Here is a 17213-nt window from a genome sequence, read left to right as displayed (position 1 = left end):
AGATTTTAAAATTATTCACATAATGAAAACCTATACTTTGTCTCGGGCGAGTTTCCCATTCAAATGCATGTAACAGTTAGAAACACACTGTCTTGGCGAAAGAAAGCATTTTCGTACAACTTCATATAAATCGCTGTAACTTTTGATAGAAGACTCAGAAACACATGTTTATGGCTTTATCTTATAGAACTCAATATCCCCGTGCTGGGCAAACAGGTTTTGCAGCCGTTTGAGCTAAGATTTTAAAATTATTCACATAATGAAAACCTATACTTTGTCTCGGGCGAGTTTCCCATTCAAATGCATGTAACAGTGAGAAACACACTGTCTTGGCGAAAGAAAGCGTTTTCGTACAACTTTATATAAATCGGTGCAACTTTTGATAGACGACTCAGAAACACATGTCTATGGCTTCATCTTAAAGAATTCAATATCCTCGTGTTGGGCAAACAGGTTTTGCAGCCGTTTGAGCTAAGATTTTAAAATTATTCACATAATGAAAACCTATACTTTGTTTCAGGCGAGTTTCCCATTCAAATGCATGTAACAGTGAGAAACACACTGTCTTGGCGAAATAAAGCGTTTTTGAACAACTTCATATAAATCGCTGTAACTTTTGATAGAAGACTCAGACAAACATGTTTATGGCTTTATCTTATAGAACTCAATATCCCCGTGCTGGGCAAACAGGTTTTGCAGCCGTTTGAGCTAAGATTTTAAAATTATTCACATAATGAAAACCTATACTTTGTCTCGGGCGAGTTTCCCATTCAAATGCATGTAACAGTGAGAAACACACTGTCTTGGCGAAATAAAGCGTTTTTGAACAACTTCATATAAATCGCTGTAACTTTTGATAGAAGACTCAGACAAACATGTTTATGGCTTTATCTTATAGAACTCAATATCCCCGTGCTGGGCAAACAGGTTTTGCAGCCGTTTGAGCTAAGATTTTAAAATTATTCACATAATGAAAACCTATACTTTGTCTCGGGCGAGTTTCCCATTCAAATGCATGTAACAGTGAGAAACGCATTGTCTTGGCGACAGAAAGCGTTTTCGTACAACTTCATATAAATCGGTGTAACTTTTGATAGAAGACTCAGACACACATGTTTATGGCTTTATCTTAAAGAATTCAATATCCTCGTGCTGGGCAAACAGGTTTTGCAGCCGTTTGAGCTAAGATTTTAAAATTATTCACATAATGAAAACCTATACTTTGTCTCGGGCGAGTTTCCCATTCAAATGCATGTAACAGTGAGAAACACACTGTCTTGGCGAAATAAAGCGTTTTTGCACAACTTTATATAAATCGGTGCAACTTTTGATAGACGACTCAGACACACATGTCTATGGCTTCATCTTAAAGAATTCAATATCCTCGTGTTGGGCAAACAGGTTTTGCAGCCGTTTGAGCTAAGATTTTAAAATTATTCACATAATGAAAACCTATACTTTGTTTCAGGCGAGTTTCCCATTCAAATGCATGTAACAGTGAGAAACACATTGTCTTGGCGAAAGAAAGCATTTTCGTACAACTTCATATAAATCGCTGTAACTTTTGATAGAAGACTCAGAAACACATGTTTATGGCTTTATCTTATAGAACTCAATATCCCCGTGCTGGGCAAACAGGTTTTGCAGCCGTTTGAGCTAAGATTTTAAAATTATTCACATAATGAAAACCTATACTTTGTCTCGGGCGAGTTTCCCATTCAAATGCATGTAACAGTGAGAAACACATTGTCTTCGCGAAATAAAGCGTTTTTGCACAACTTTATATAAATCGGTGCAACTTTTGATAGACGACTCAGACACACATGTCTATGGCTTCATCTTAAAGAATTCAATATCCTCGTGCTGGGCAAACAGGTTTTGCAGCCGTTTGAGCTAAGATTTTAAAATTATTCACATAATGAAAACCTATACTTTGTCTCGGGCGAGTTTCCCATTCAAATGCATGTAACAGTGAGAAACACACTGTCTTGGCGAAATAAAGCGTTTTTGCACAACTTTATATAAATCGGTGCAACTTTTGATAGACGACTCAGAAACACATGTCTATGGCTTCATCTTAAGGAATTCAATATCCTCGTGTTGGGCAAACAGGTTTTGCAGCCGTTTGAGCTAAGATTTTAAAATTATTCACATAATGAAAACCTATACTTTGTCTCGGGCGAGTTTCCCATTCAAATGCATGTAACAGTGAGAAACACACTGTCTTGGCGAAATAAAGCGTTTTTGCACAACTTTATATAAATCGGTGCAACTTTTGATAGAAGATTCAGACACACATGTCTATGGCTTCATCTTAAAGAATTCAATATCCTCGTGCTGGGCAAACAGGTTTTGCAGCCGTTTGAGCTAAGATTTTAAAATTATTCACATAATGAAAACCTATACTTTGTCTCGGGCGAGTTTCCCATTCAAATGCATGTAACAGTGAGAAACACACTGTCTTGGCGAAATAAAGCGTTTTTGAACAACTTCATATAAATCGCTGTAACTTTTGATAGAAGACTCAGACAAACATGTTTATGGCTTTATCTTATAGAACTCAATATCCCCGTGCTGGGCAAACAGGTTTTGCAGCCGTTTGAGCTAAGATTTTAAAATTATTCACATAATGAAAACCTATACTTTGTCTCGGGCGAGTTTCCCATTCAAATGCATGTAACAGTGAGAAACACATTGTCTTGGCGAAATAAAGCGTTTTTGCACAACTTTATATAAATCGGTGCAACTTTTGATAGACGACTCAGAAACACATGTCTATGGCTTCATCTTAAAGAATTCAATATCCTCGTGCTGGGCAAACAGGTTTTGCAGCCGTTTGAGCTAAGATTTTAAAATTATTCACATAATGAAAACCTATACTTTGTCTCGGGCAAGTTTCCCATTCAAATGCATGTAACAGTGAGAAACACACTGTCTTGGCGAAATAAAGCGTTTTTGAACAACTTCATATAAATCGCTGTAACTTTTGATAGAAGACTCAGAAACACATGTCTATGGCTTCATCTTAAAGAATTCAATATCCTCGTGCTGGGCAAACAGGTTTTGCAGCCGTTTGAGCTAAGATTTTAAAATTATTCACATAATGAAAACCTATACTTTGTTTCAGGCGAGTTTCCCATTCAAATGCATGTAACAGTGAGAAACACACCGTGTTGGCGAAAGAAAGCGTTTTCGTACAACTTCATATAAATCGCTGTAACTTTTGATAGAAGACTCAGAAACACATGTTTATGGCTTTATCTTATAGAACTCAATATCCCCGTGCTGGGCAAACAGGTTTTGCAGCCGTTTGAGCTAAGATTTTAAAATTATTCACATAATGAAAACCTATACTTTGTCTCGGGCGAGTTTCCCATTCAAATGCATGTAACAGTGAGAAACACATTGTCTTGGCGAAATAAAGCGTTTTTGCACAACTTTATATAAATCGGTGCAACTTTTTATAGACGACTCAGACACACATGTCTATGGCTTCATCTTAAAGAATTCAATATCCTCGTGCTGGGCAAACAGGTTTTGCAGCCGTTTGAGCTAAGATTTTAAAATTATTCACATAATGAAAACCTATACTTTGTCTCGGGCGAGTTTCCCATTCAAATGCATGTAACAGTGAGAAACACATTGTCTTGGCGAAATAAAGCGTTGTTGAACAACTTCATATAAATCGCTGTAACTTTTGATAGAAGACTCAGACAAACATGTTTATGGCTTTATCTTATAGAACTCAATATCCCCTTGCTGGGCAAACAGGTTTTGCAGCCGTTTGAGCTAAGATTTTAAAATTATTCACATAATGAAAACCTATACTTTGTCTCGGGCGAGTTTCCCATTCAAATGCACGTAACAGTGAGAAACACACTGTCTTGGCGAAATAAAGCGTTTTTGCACAACTTTATATAAATCGGTGCAACTTTTGATAGACGACTCAGAAACACATGTCTATGGCTTCATCTTAAAGAATTCAATATCCTCGTGTTGGGCAAACAGGTTTTGCAGCCGTTTGAGCTAAGATTTTAAAATTATTCACATAATGAAAACCTATACTTTGTTTCAGGCGAGTTTCCCATTCAAATGCATGTAACAGTGAGAAACACACTGTCTTGGCGAAATAAAGCGTTTTTGAACAACTTCATATAAATCGCTGTAACTTTTGATAGAAGACTCAGACAAACATGTTTATGGCTTTATCTTATAGAACTCAATATCCCCGTGCTGGGCAAACAGGTTTTGCAGCCGTTTGAGCTAAGATTTTAAAATTATTCACATAATGAAAACCTATACTTTGTCTCGGGCGAGTTTCCCATTCAAATGCATGTAACAGTGAGAAACACACTGTCTTGGCGAAAGAAAGCATTTTCGTACAACTTCATATAAATCGCTGTAACTTTTGATAGAAGACTCAGAAACACATGTTTATGGCTTTATCTTATAGAACTCAATATCCCCGTGCTGGGCAAACAGGTCTTTGCAGCCGTTTGAGCTAAGATTTTAAAATTATTCACATAATGAAAACCTATACTTTGTCTCGGGCGAGTTTCCCATTCAAATGCATGTAACAGTGAGAAACGCATTGTCTTGGCGACAGAAAGCGTTTTCGTACAACTTCATATAAATCGGTGTAACTTTTGATAGAAGACTCAGACACACATGTTTATGGCTTTATCTTAAAGAATTCAATATCCTCGTGCTGGGCAAACAGGTTTTGCAGCCGTTTGAGCTAAGATTTTAAAATTATTCACATAATGAAAACCTATACTTTGTCTCGGGCGAGTTTCCCATTCAAATGCATGTAACAGTGAGAAACACACTGTCTTGGCGAAATAAAGCGTTTTTGTACAACTTCATATAAATCGGTGCAACTTTTGATAGAAGACTCAGACACACATGTCTATGGCTTCATCTTAAAGAATTCAATATCCTCGTGCTGGGCAAACAGGTTTTGCAGCCGTTTGAGCTAAGATTTTAAAATTATTCACATAATGAAAACCTATACTTTGTTTCAGGCGAGTTTCCCATTCAAATGCATGTAACAGTGAGAAACACATTGTCTTGGCGAAAGAAAGCATTTTCGTACAACTTCATATAAATCGCTGTAACTTTTGATAGACGACTCAGAAACACATGTTTATGGCTTTATCTTATAGAACTCAATATCCCCGTGCTGGGCAAACAGATTTTGCAGCCGTTTGAGCTAAGATTTTAAAATTATTCACATAATGAAAACCTATACTTTGTCTCGGGCGAGTTTCCCATTCAAATGCATGTAACAGTGAGAAACACATTGTCTTCGCGAAATAAAGCGTTTTTGCACAACTTTATATAAATCGGTGCAACTTTTGATAGACGACTCAGACACACATGTCTATGGCTTCATCTTAAAGAATTCAATATCCTCGTGCTGGGCAAACAGGTTTTGCAGCCGTTTGAGCTAAGATTTTAAAATTATTCACATAATGAAAACCTATACTTTGTCTCGGGCGAGTTTCCCATTCAAATGCATGTAACAGTGAGAAACACACTGTCTTGGCGAAATAAAGCGTTTTTGCACAACTTTATATAAATCGGTGCAACTTTTGATAGACGACTCAGAAACACATGTCTATGGCTTCATCTTAAGGAATTCAATATCCTCGTGTTGGGCAAACAGGTTTTGCAGCCGTTTGAGCTAAGATTTTAAAATTATTCACATAATGAAAACCTATACTTTGTCTCGGGCGAGTTTCCCATTCAAATGCATGTAACAGTGAGAAACACACTGTCTTGGCGAAATAAAGCGTTTTTGCACAACTTTATATAAATCAGTGCAACTTTTGATAGAAGACTCAGACACACATGTCTATGGCTTCATCTTAAAGAATTCAATATCCTCGTGCTGGGCAAACAGGTTTTGCAGCCGTTTGAGCTAAGATTTTAAAATTATTCACATAATGAAAACCTATACTTTGTCTCGGGCGAGTTTCCCATTCAAATGCATGTAACAGTGAGAAACACATTGTCTTGGCGAAATAAAGCGTTTTTGCACAACTTTATATAAATCGGTGCAACTTTTGATAGAAGATTCAGACACAAATGTCTATGGCTTCATCTTAAAGAATTCAATATCCCCGTGCTGGGCAAACAGGTTTTGCAGCCGATTGAGCTAAGATTTTAAAATTATTCACATAATGAAAACCTATACTTTGTCTTGGGCGAGTTTCCCATTCAAATGCATGTAACAGTGAGAAACACATTGTCTTGGCGAAATAAAGCGTTTTTGCACAACTTTATATAAATCGGTGCAACTTTTGATAGAAGACTCAGACACACATGTCTATGGCTTCATCTTAAAGAATTCAATATCCCCGTGCTGGGCAAACAGGTTTTGCAGCCGTTTGAGCTAAGATTTTAAAATTATTCACATAATGAAAACCTATACTTTGTCTCGGGCGAGTTTCCCATTCAAATGCATGTAACAGTGAGAAACACATTGTCTTGGCGAAATAAAGCGTTTTTGCACAACTTTATATAAATCGGTGCAACTTTTGATAGAAGACTCAGACACAAATGTCTATGGCTTCATCTTAAAGAATTCAATATCCTCGTGCTGGGCAAACAGGTTTTGCAGCCGTTTGAGCTAAGATTTTAAAATTATTCACATAATGAAAACCTATACTTTGTCTCGGGCGAGTTTCCCATTCAAATGCATGTAACAGTGAGAAACACATTGTCTTGGCGAAATAAAGCGTTTTTGCGCAACTTTATATAAATCGGTGCAACTTTTGATAGACGACTCAGAAACACATGTCTATGGCTTCATCTTAAAGAATTCAATATCCTCGTGCTGGGCAAACAGGTTTTGCAGCCGTTTGAGCTAAGATTTTAAAATTATTCACATAATGAAAACCTATACTTTGTCTCGGGCAAGTTTCCCATTCAAATGCATGTAACAGTGAGAAACACACTGTCTTGGCGAAATAAAGCGTTTTTGAACAACTTCATATAAATCGCTGTAACTTTTGATAGAAGACTCAGAAACACATGTCTATGGCTTCATCTTAAAGAATTCAATATCCTCGTGCTGGGCAAACAGGTTTTGCAGCCGTTTGAGCTAAGATTTTAAAATTATTCACATAATGAAAACCTATACTTTGTTTCAGGCGAGTTTCCCATTCAAATGCATGTAACAGTGAGAAACACACCGTCTTGGCGAAAGAAAGCGTTTTCGTACAACTTCATATAAATCGCTGTAACTTTTGATAGAAGACTCAGAAACACATGATCATGGCTTTATCTTATAGAACTCAATATCCCCGTGCTGGGCAAACAGGTTTTGCAGCCGTTTGAGCTAAGATTTTAAAATTATTCACATAATGAAAACCTATACTTTGTCTCGGGCGAGTTTCCCATTCAAATGCATGTAACAGTGAGAAACGCATTGTCTTGGCGACAGAAAGCGTTTTCGTACAACTTCATATAAATCGCTGTAACTTTTGATAGAAGACTCAGAAACACATGCTCATGGCTTTATCTTATAGAACTCAATATCCCCGTGCTGGGCAAACAGGTTTTGCAGCCGATTGAGCTAAGATTTTAAAATTATTCACATAATGAAAACCTATACTTTGTTTCAGGCGAGTTTCCCATTCAAATGCATGTAACAGTGAGAAACACACCGTCTTGGCGAAAGAAAGCATTTTCGTACAACTTCATATAAATCGCTGTAACTTTTGATAGAAGACTCAGACAAACATGTTTATGGCTTTATCTTATAGAACTCAATATCCCCGTGCTGGGCAAACAGGTTTTGCAGCCGATTGAGCTAAGATTTTAAAATTATTCACATAATGAAAACCTATACTTTGTCTCGGGCGAGTTTCCCATTCAAATGCATGTAACAGTGAGAAACACATTGTCTTGGCGAAATAAAGCGTTTTTGCACAACTTTATATAAATCGGTGCAACTTTTGATAGAAGATTCAGACACAAATGTCTATGGCTTCATCTTAAAGAATTCAATATCCCCGTGCTGGGCAAACAGGTTTTGCAGCCGATTGAGCTAAGATTTTAAAATTATTCACATAATGAAAACCTATACTTTGTCTCGGGCGAGTTTCCCATTCAAATGCATGTAACAGTGAGAAACACATTGTCTTGGCGAAATAAAGCGTTTTTGCACAACTTTATATAAATCGGTGCAACTTTTGATAGAAGACTCAGACACACATGTCTATGGCTTCATCTTAAAGAATTCAATATCCCCGTGCTGGGCAAACAGGTTTTGCAGCCGTTTGAGCTAAGATTTTAAAATTATTCACATAATGAAAACCTATACTTTGTCTCGGGCGAGTTTCCCATTCAAATGCATGTAACAGTGAGAAACACACTGTCTTGGCGAAATAAAGCGTTTTTGAACAACTTCATATAAATCGCTGTAACTTTTGATAGAAGACTCAGACAAACATGTTTATGGCTTTATCTTAAAGAATTCAATATCCCCGTGCTGGGCAAACAGGTTTTGCAGCCGATTGAGCTAAGATTTTAAAATTATTCACATAATGAAAACCTATACTTTGTCTCGGGCGAGTTTCCCATTCAAATGCATGTAACAGTGAGAAACACATTGTCTTGGCGAAATAAAGCGTTTTTGCACAACTTTATATAAATCGGTGCAACTTTTGATAGAAGACTCAGACACACATGTCTATGGCTTCATCTTAAAGAATTCAATATCCCCGTGCTGGGCAAACAGGTTTTGCAGCCGTTTGAGCTAAGATTTTAAAATTATTCACATAATGAAAACCTATACTTTGTCTCGGGCGAGTTTCCCATTCAAATGCATGTAACAGTGAGAAACACATTGTCTTGGCGAAATAAAGCGTTTTTGCACAACTTTATATAAATCGGTGCAACTTTTGATAGAAGACTCAGACACAAATGTCTATGGCTTCATCTTAAAGAATTCAATATCCTCGTGCTGGGCAAACAGGTTTTGCAGCCGTTTGAGCTAAGATTTTAAAATTATTCACATAATGAAAACCTATACTTTGTCTCGGGCGAGTTTCCCATTCAAATGCATGTAACAGTGAGAAACACATTGTCTTGGCGAAATAAAGCGTTTTTGCACAACTTTATATAAATCGGTGCAACTTTTGATAGAAGATTCAGACACAAATGTCTATGGCTTCATCTTAAAGAATTCAATATCCTCGTGCTGGGCAAACAGGTTTTGCAGCCGTTTGAGCTAAGATTTTAAAATTATTCACATAATGAAAACCTATACTTTGTCTCGGGCGAGTTTCCCATTCAAATGCATGTAACAGTGAGAAACACACTGTCTTGGCGAAATAAAGCGTTTTTGAACAACTTCATATAAATCGCTGTAACTTTTGATAGAAGACTCAGACAAACATGTTTATGGCTTTATCTTATAGAACTCAATATCCCCGTGCTGGGCAAACAGGTTTTGCAGCCGTTTGAGCTAAGATTTTAAAATTATTCACATAATGAAAACCTATACTTTGTCTCGGGCGAGTTTCCCATTCAAATGCATGTAACAGTGAGAAACACACTGTCTTGGCGAAATAAAGCGTTTTTGCACAACTTTATATAAATCGGTGCAACTTTTGATAGACGACTCAGACACACATGTCTATGGCTTCATCTTAAAGAATTCAATATCCTCGTGCTGGGCAAACAGGTTTTGCAGCCGTTTGAGCTAAGATTTTAAAATTATTCACATAATGAAAACCTATACTTTGTCTCGGGCGAGTTTCCCATTCAAATGCATGTAACAGTGAGAAACACACCGTCTTGGCGAAAGAAAGCATTTTCGTACAACTTCATATAAATCGGTGCAACTTTTGATAGACGACTCAGAAACACATGTCTATGGCTTCATCTTAAAGAATTCAATATCCTCGTGCTGGGCAAACAGGTTTTGCAGCCGTTTGAGCTAAGATTTTAAAATTATTCACATAATGAAAACCTATACTTTGTCTCGGGCGAGTTTCCCATTCAAATGCATGTAACAGTGAGAAACACACTGTCTTGGCGAAAGAAAGCATTTTCGTACAACTTCATATAAATCGCTGTAACTTTTGATAGAAGACTCAGAAACACATGTTTATGGCTTTATCTTATAGAACTCAATATCCCCGTGCTGGGCAAACAGGTCTTTGCAGCCGTTTGAGCTAAGATTTTAAAATTATTCACATAATGAAAACCTATACTTTGTCTCGGGCGAGTTTCCCATTCAAATGCATGTAACAGTGAGAAACGCATTGTCTTGGCGACAGAAAGCGTTTTCGTACAACTTCATATAAATCGGTGTAACTTTTGATAGAAGACTCAGACACACATGTTTATGGCTTTATCTTAAAGAATTCAATATCCTCGTGCTGGGCAAACAGGTTTTGCAGCCGTTTGAGCTAAGATTTTAAAATTATTCACATAATGAAAACCTATACTTTGTCTCGGGCGAGTTTCCCATTCAAATGCATGTAACAGTGAGAAACACACTGTCTTGGCGAAATAAAGCGTTTTTGTACAACTTCATATAAATCGGTGCAACTTTTGATAGAAGACTCAGACACACATGTCTATGGCTTCATCTTAAAGAATTCAATATCCTCGTGCTGGGCAAACAGGTTTTGCAGCCGTTTGAGCTAAGATTTTAAAATTATTCACATAATGAAAACCTATACTTTGTTTCAGGCGAGTTTCCCATTCAAATGCATGTAACAGTGAGAAACACATTGTCTTGGCGAAAGAAAGCATTTTCGTACAACTTCATATAAATCGCTGTAACTTTTGATAGACGACTCAGAAACACATGTTTATGGCTTTATCTTATAGAACTCAATATCCCCGTGCTGGGCAAACAGGTTTTGCAGCCGTTTGAGCTAAGATTTTAAAATTATTCACATAATGAAAACCTATACTTTGTCTCGGGCGAGTTTCCCATTCAAATGCATGTAACAGTGAGAAACACATTGTCTTCGCGAAATAAAGCGTTTTTGCACAACTTTATATAAATCGGTGCAACTTTTGATAGACGACTCAGACACACATGTCTATGGCTTCATCTTAAAGAATTCAATATCCTCGTGCTGGGCAAACAGGTTTTGCAGCCGTTTGAGCTAAGATTTTAAAATTATTCACATAATGAAAACCTATACTTTGTCTCGGGCGAGTTTCCCATTCAAATGCATGTAACAGTGAGAAACACACTGTCTTGGCGAAATAAAGCGTTTTTGCACAACTTTATATAAATCGGTGCAACTTTTGATAGACGACTCAGAAACACATGTCTATGGCTTCATCTTAAGGAATTCAATATCCTCGTGTTGGGCAAACAGGTTTTGCAGCCGTTTGAGCTAAGATTTTAAAATTATTCACATAATGAAAACCTATACTTTGTCTCGGGCGAGTTTCCCATTCAAATGCATGTAACAGTGAGAAACACACTGTCTTGGCGAAATAAAGCGTTTTTGCACAACTTTATATAAATCAGTGCAACTTTTGATAGAAGACTCAGACACACATGTCTATGGCTTCATCTTAAAGAATTCAATATCCTCGTGCTGGGCAAACAGGTTTTGCAGCCGTTTGAGCTAAGATTTTAAAATTATTCACATAATGAAAACCTATACTTTGTCTCGGGCGAGTTTCCCATTCAAATGCATGTAACAGTGAGAAACACACTGTCTTGGCGAAATAAAGCGTTTTTGAACAACTTCATATAAATCGCTGTAACTTTTGATAGAAGACTCAGACAAACATGTTTATGGCTTTATCTTATAGAACTCAATATCCCCGTGCTGGGCAAACAGGTTTTGCAGCCGATTGAGCTAAGATTTTAAAATTATTCACATAATGAAAACCTATACTTTGTCTCGGGCGAGTTTCCCATTCAAATGCATGTAACAGTGAGAAACACATTGTCTTGGCGAAATAAAGCGTTTTTGCACAACTTTATATAAATCGGTGCAACTTTTGATAGAAGATTCAGACACAAATGTCTATGGCTTCATCTTAAAGAATTCAATATCCTCGTGCTGGGCAAACAGGTTTTGCAGCCGTTTGAGCTAAGATTTTAAAATTATTCACATAATGAAAACCTATACTTTGTCTCGGGCGAGTTTCCCATTCAAATGCATGTAACAGTGAGAAACACATTGTCTTGGCGAAATAAAGCGTTTTTGCACAACTTTATATAAATCGGTGCAACTTTTGATAGAAGACTCAGACACAAATGTCTATGGCTTCATCTTAAAGAATTCAATATCCTCGTGCTGGGCAAACAGGTTTTGCAGCCGTTTGAGCTAAGATTTTAAAATTATTCACATAATGAAAACCTATACTTTGTCTCGGGCGAGTTTCCCATTCAAATGCATGTAACAGTGAGAAACACATTGTCTTGGCGAAATAAAGCGTTTTTGCACAACTTTATATAAATCGGTGCAACTTTTGATAGACGACTCAGAAACACATGTCTATGGCTTCATCTTAAAGAATTCAATATCCTCGTGCTGGGCAAACAGGTTTTGCAGCCGTTTGAGCTAAGATTTTAAAATTATTCACATAATGAAAACCTATACTTTGTCTCGGGCAAGTTTCCCATTCAAATGCATGTAACAGTGAGAAACACACTGTCTTGGCGAAATAAAGCGTTTTTGAACAACTTCATATAAATCGCTGTAACTTTTGATAGAAGACTCAGAAACACATGTCTATGGCTTCATCTTAAAGAATTCAATATCCTCGTGCTGGGCAAACAGGTTTTGCAGCCGTTTGAGCTAAGATTTTAAAATTATTCACATAATGAAAACCTGTACTTTGTCTCGGGAGAGTTTCCCATTCAAATGCATGTAACAGTGAGAAACACATTGTCTTGGCGAAATAAAGCGTTTTTGCACAACTTTATATAAATCGGTGCAACTTTTGATAGACGACTCAGAAACACATGTCTATGGCTTCATCTTAAAGAATTCAATATCCTCGTGCTGGGCAAACAGGTTTTGCAGCCGTTTGAGCTAAGATTTTAAAATTATTCACATAATGAAAACCTATACTTTGTCTCGGGCGAGTTTCCCATTCAAATGCATGTAACAGTGAGAAACACACTGTCTTGGCGAAATAAAGCGTTTTTGAACAACTTCATATAAATCGCTGTAACTTTTGATAGAAGACTCAGACAAACATGTTTATGGCTTTATCTTATAGAACTCAATATCCCCGTGCTGGGCAAACAGGTTTTGCAGCCGTTTGAGCTAAGATTTTAAAATTATTCACATAATGAAAACCTATACTTTGTCTCGGGCGAGTTTCCCATTCAAATGCATGTAACAGTGAGAAACGCATTGTCTTGGCGACAGAAAGCGTTTTCGTACAACTTCATATAAATCGCTGTAACTTTTGATAGAAGACTCAGAAACACATGATCATGGCTTTATCTTATAGAACTCAATATCCCCGTGCTGGGCAAACAGGTTTTGCAGCCGTTTGAGCTAAGATTTTAAAATTATTCACATAATGAAAACCTATACTTTGTCTCGGGCGAGTTTCCCATTCAAATGCATGTAACAGTGAGAAACACATTGTCTTGGCGAAATAAAGCGTTTTTGCACAACTTTATATAAATCGGTGCAACTTTTGATAGAAGACTCAGACACAAATGTCTATGGCTTCATCTTAAAGAATTCAATATCCTCGTGCTGGGCAAACAGGTTTTGCAGCCGTTTGAGCTAAGATTTTAAAATTATTCACATAATGAAAACCTATACTTTGTCTCGGGCGAGTTTCCCATTCAAATGCATGTAACAGTGAGAAACACATTGTCTTGGCGAAATAAAGCGTTTTTGCACAACTTTATATAAATCGGTGCAACTTTTGATAGAAGACTCAGAAACACATGTCTATGGCTTCATCTTAAAGAATTCAATATCCTCGTGCTGGGCAAACAGGTTTTGCAGCCGTTTGAGCTAAGATTTTAAAATTATTCACATAATGAAAACCTATACTTTGTTTCACGCGAGTTTCCCATTCAAATGCATGTAACAGTGAGAAACACACCGTCTTGGCGAAAGAAAGCATTTTCGTACAACTTCATATAAATCGGTGCAACTTTTGATAGACGACTCAGAAACACATGTCTATGGCTTCATCTTAAAGAATTCAATATCCTCGTGCTGGGCAAACAGGTTTTGCAGCCGTTTGAGCTAAGATTTTAAAATTATTCACATAATGAAAACCTATACTTTGTCTCGGGCGAGTTTCCCATTCAAATGCATGTAACAGTGAGAAACACATTGTCTTGGCGAAATAAAGCGTTTTTGCACAACTTTATATAAATCGGTGCAACTTTTGATAGAAGATTCAGACACAAATGTCTATGGCTTCATCTTAAAGAATTCAATATCCTCGTGCTGGGCAAACAGGTTTTGCAGCCGTTTGAGCTAAGATTTTAAAATTATTCACATAATGAAAACCTATACTTTGTCTCGGGCGAGTTTCCCATTCAAATGCATGTAACAGTGAGAAACACACTGTCTTGGCGAAATAAAGCGTTTTTGAACAACTTCATATAAATCGCTGTAACTTTTGATAGAAGACTCAGACAAACATGTTTATGGCTTTATCTTATAGAACTCAATATCCCCGTGCTGGGCAAACAGGTTTTGCAGCCGTTTGAGCTAAGATTTTAAAATTATTCACATAATGAAAACCTATACTTTGTCTCGGGCGAGTTTCCCATTCAAATGCATGTAACAGTGAGAAACACACTGTCTTGGCGAAATAAAGCGTTTTTGCACAACTTTATATAAATCGGTGCAACTTTTGATAGACGACTCAGACACACATGTCTATGGCTTCATCTTAAAGAATTCAATATCCTCGTGCTGGGCAAACAGGTTTTGCAGCCGTTTGAGCTAAGATTTTAAAATTATTCACATAATGAAAACCTATACTTTGTCTCGGGCGAGTTTCCCATTCAAATGCATGTAACAGTGAGAAACACACTGTCTTGGCGAAATAAAGCGTTTTTGCACAACTTTATATAAATCGGTGCAACTTTTGATAGACGACTCAGACACACATGTCTATGGCTTCATCTTAAAGAATTCAATATCCTCGTGTTGGGCAAACAGGTTTTGCAGCCGTTTGAGCTAAGATTTTAAAATTATTCACATAATGAAAACCTATACTTTGTCTCGGGCGAGTTTCCCATTCAAATGCATGTAACAGTGAGAAACACACTGTCTTGGCGAAATAAAGCGTTTTTGAACAACTTCATAGAAATCGCTGTAACTTTTGATAGAAGACTCAGACAAACATGTTTATGGCTTTATCTTATAGAACTCAATATCCCCGTGCTGGGCAAACAGGTTTTGCAGCCGTTTGAGCTAAGATTTTAAAATTATTCACATAATGAAAACCTATACTTTGTCTCGGGCGAGTTTCCCATTCAAATGCATGTAACAGTGAGAAACACACCGTCTTGGCGAAAGAAAGCATTTTCGTACAACTTTATATAAATCGGTGCAACTTTTGATAGACGACTCAGAAACACATGTCTATGGCTTCATCTTAAAGAATTCAATATCCTCGTGCTGGGCAAACAGGTTTTGCAGCCGTTTGAGCTAAGATTTTAAAATTATTCACATAATGAAAACCTATACTTTGTCTCGGGCGAGTTTCCCATTCAAATGCATGTAACAGTGAGAAACACATTGTCTTGGCGAAATAAAGCGTTTTTGCACAACTTTATATAAATCGGTGCAACTTTTGATAGAAGATTCAGACACAAATGTCTATGGCTTCATCTTAAAGAATTCAATATCCTCGTGCTGGGCAAACAGGTTTTGCAGCCGTTTGAGCTAAGATTTTAAAATTATTCACATAATGAAAACCTATACTTTGTCTCGGGCGAGTTTCCCATTCAAATGCATGTAACAGTGAGAAACACACTGTCTTGGCGAAATAAAGCGTTTTTGAACAACTTTATATAAATCGGTGTAACTTTTGATAGACGACTCAGAAACACATGATCATGGCTTTATCTTATAGAACTCAATATCCCCGTGCTGGGCAAACAGGTTTTGCAGCCGATTGAGCTAAGATTTTAAAATTATTCACATAATGAAAACCTATACTTTGTCTCGGGCGAGTTTCCCATTCAAATGCATGTAACAGTGAGAAACACATTGTCTTGGCGAAATAAAGCGTTTTTGCACAACTTTATATAAATCGGTGTAACTTTTGATAGACGACTCAGAAACACATGTCTATGGCTTCATCTTAAAGAATTCAATATCCTCGTGCTGGGCAAACAGGTTTTGCAGCCGTTTGAGCTAAGATTTTAAAATTATTCACATAATGAAAACCTATACTTTGTTTCAGGCGAGTTTCCCATTCAAATGCATGTAACAGTGAGAAACACATTGTCTTGGCGAAATAAAGCGTTTTTGCACAACTTTATATAAATCGGTACAACTTTTGATAGACGACTCAGACACACATGTTTATGGCTTTATCTTATAGAACTCAATATCCCCGTGCTGGGCAAACAGGTTTTGCAGCCGATTGAGCTAAGATTTTAAAATTATTCACATAATGAAAACCTATACTTTGTCTCGGGCGAGTTTCCCATTCAAATGCATGTAACAGTGAGAAACACACTGTCTTGGCGAAATAAAGCGTTTTTGAACAACTTCATATAAATCGCTGTAACTTTTGATAGAAGACTCAGACAAACATGTTTATGGCTTTATCTCATAGAACTCAATATCCCCGTGCTGGGCAAACAGGTTTTGCAGCCGTTTGAGCTAAGATTTTAAAATTATTCACATAATGAAAACCTATACTTTGTCTCGGGCGAGTTTCCCATTCAAATGCATGTAACAGTCTTGGCGACAGAAAGCGTTTTCGTACAACTTCATATAAATCGTTGTAACTTTTGATAGAAGACTCAGAAACACATGTCTATGGCTTCATCTTAAAGAATTCAATATCCTCGTGCTGGGTAAACGGGTTTTGCAGCCGTTTGAGCTAAGATTTTAAAATTATTCACATAATGAAAACCTATACTTTGTCTCGGGTGAGTTTCCCATTCAAATGCATGTAACAGTGAGAAACGCATTGTCTTGGCGACAGAAAGCGTTTTCGTACAACTTCATATAAATCGCTGTAACTTTTGATAGAAGACTCAGAAA

This window comes from Aulonocara stuartgranti (genome assembly GCF_965226115.1).
Source record: "Aulonocara stuartgranti genome assembly, chromosome: 19".
NCBI classification, from domain to species: Eukaryota; Metazoa; Chordata; class Actinopteri; order Cichliformes; family Cichlidae; genus Aulonocara; species Aulonocara stuartgranti.
This window is presented reverse-complemented; position numbering follows the sequence as displayed.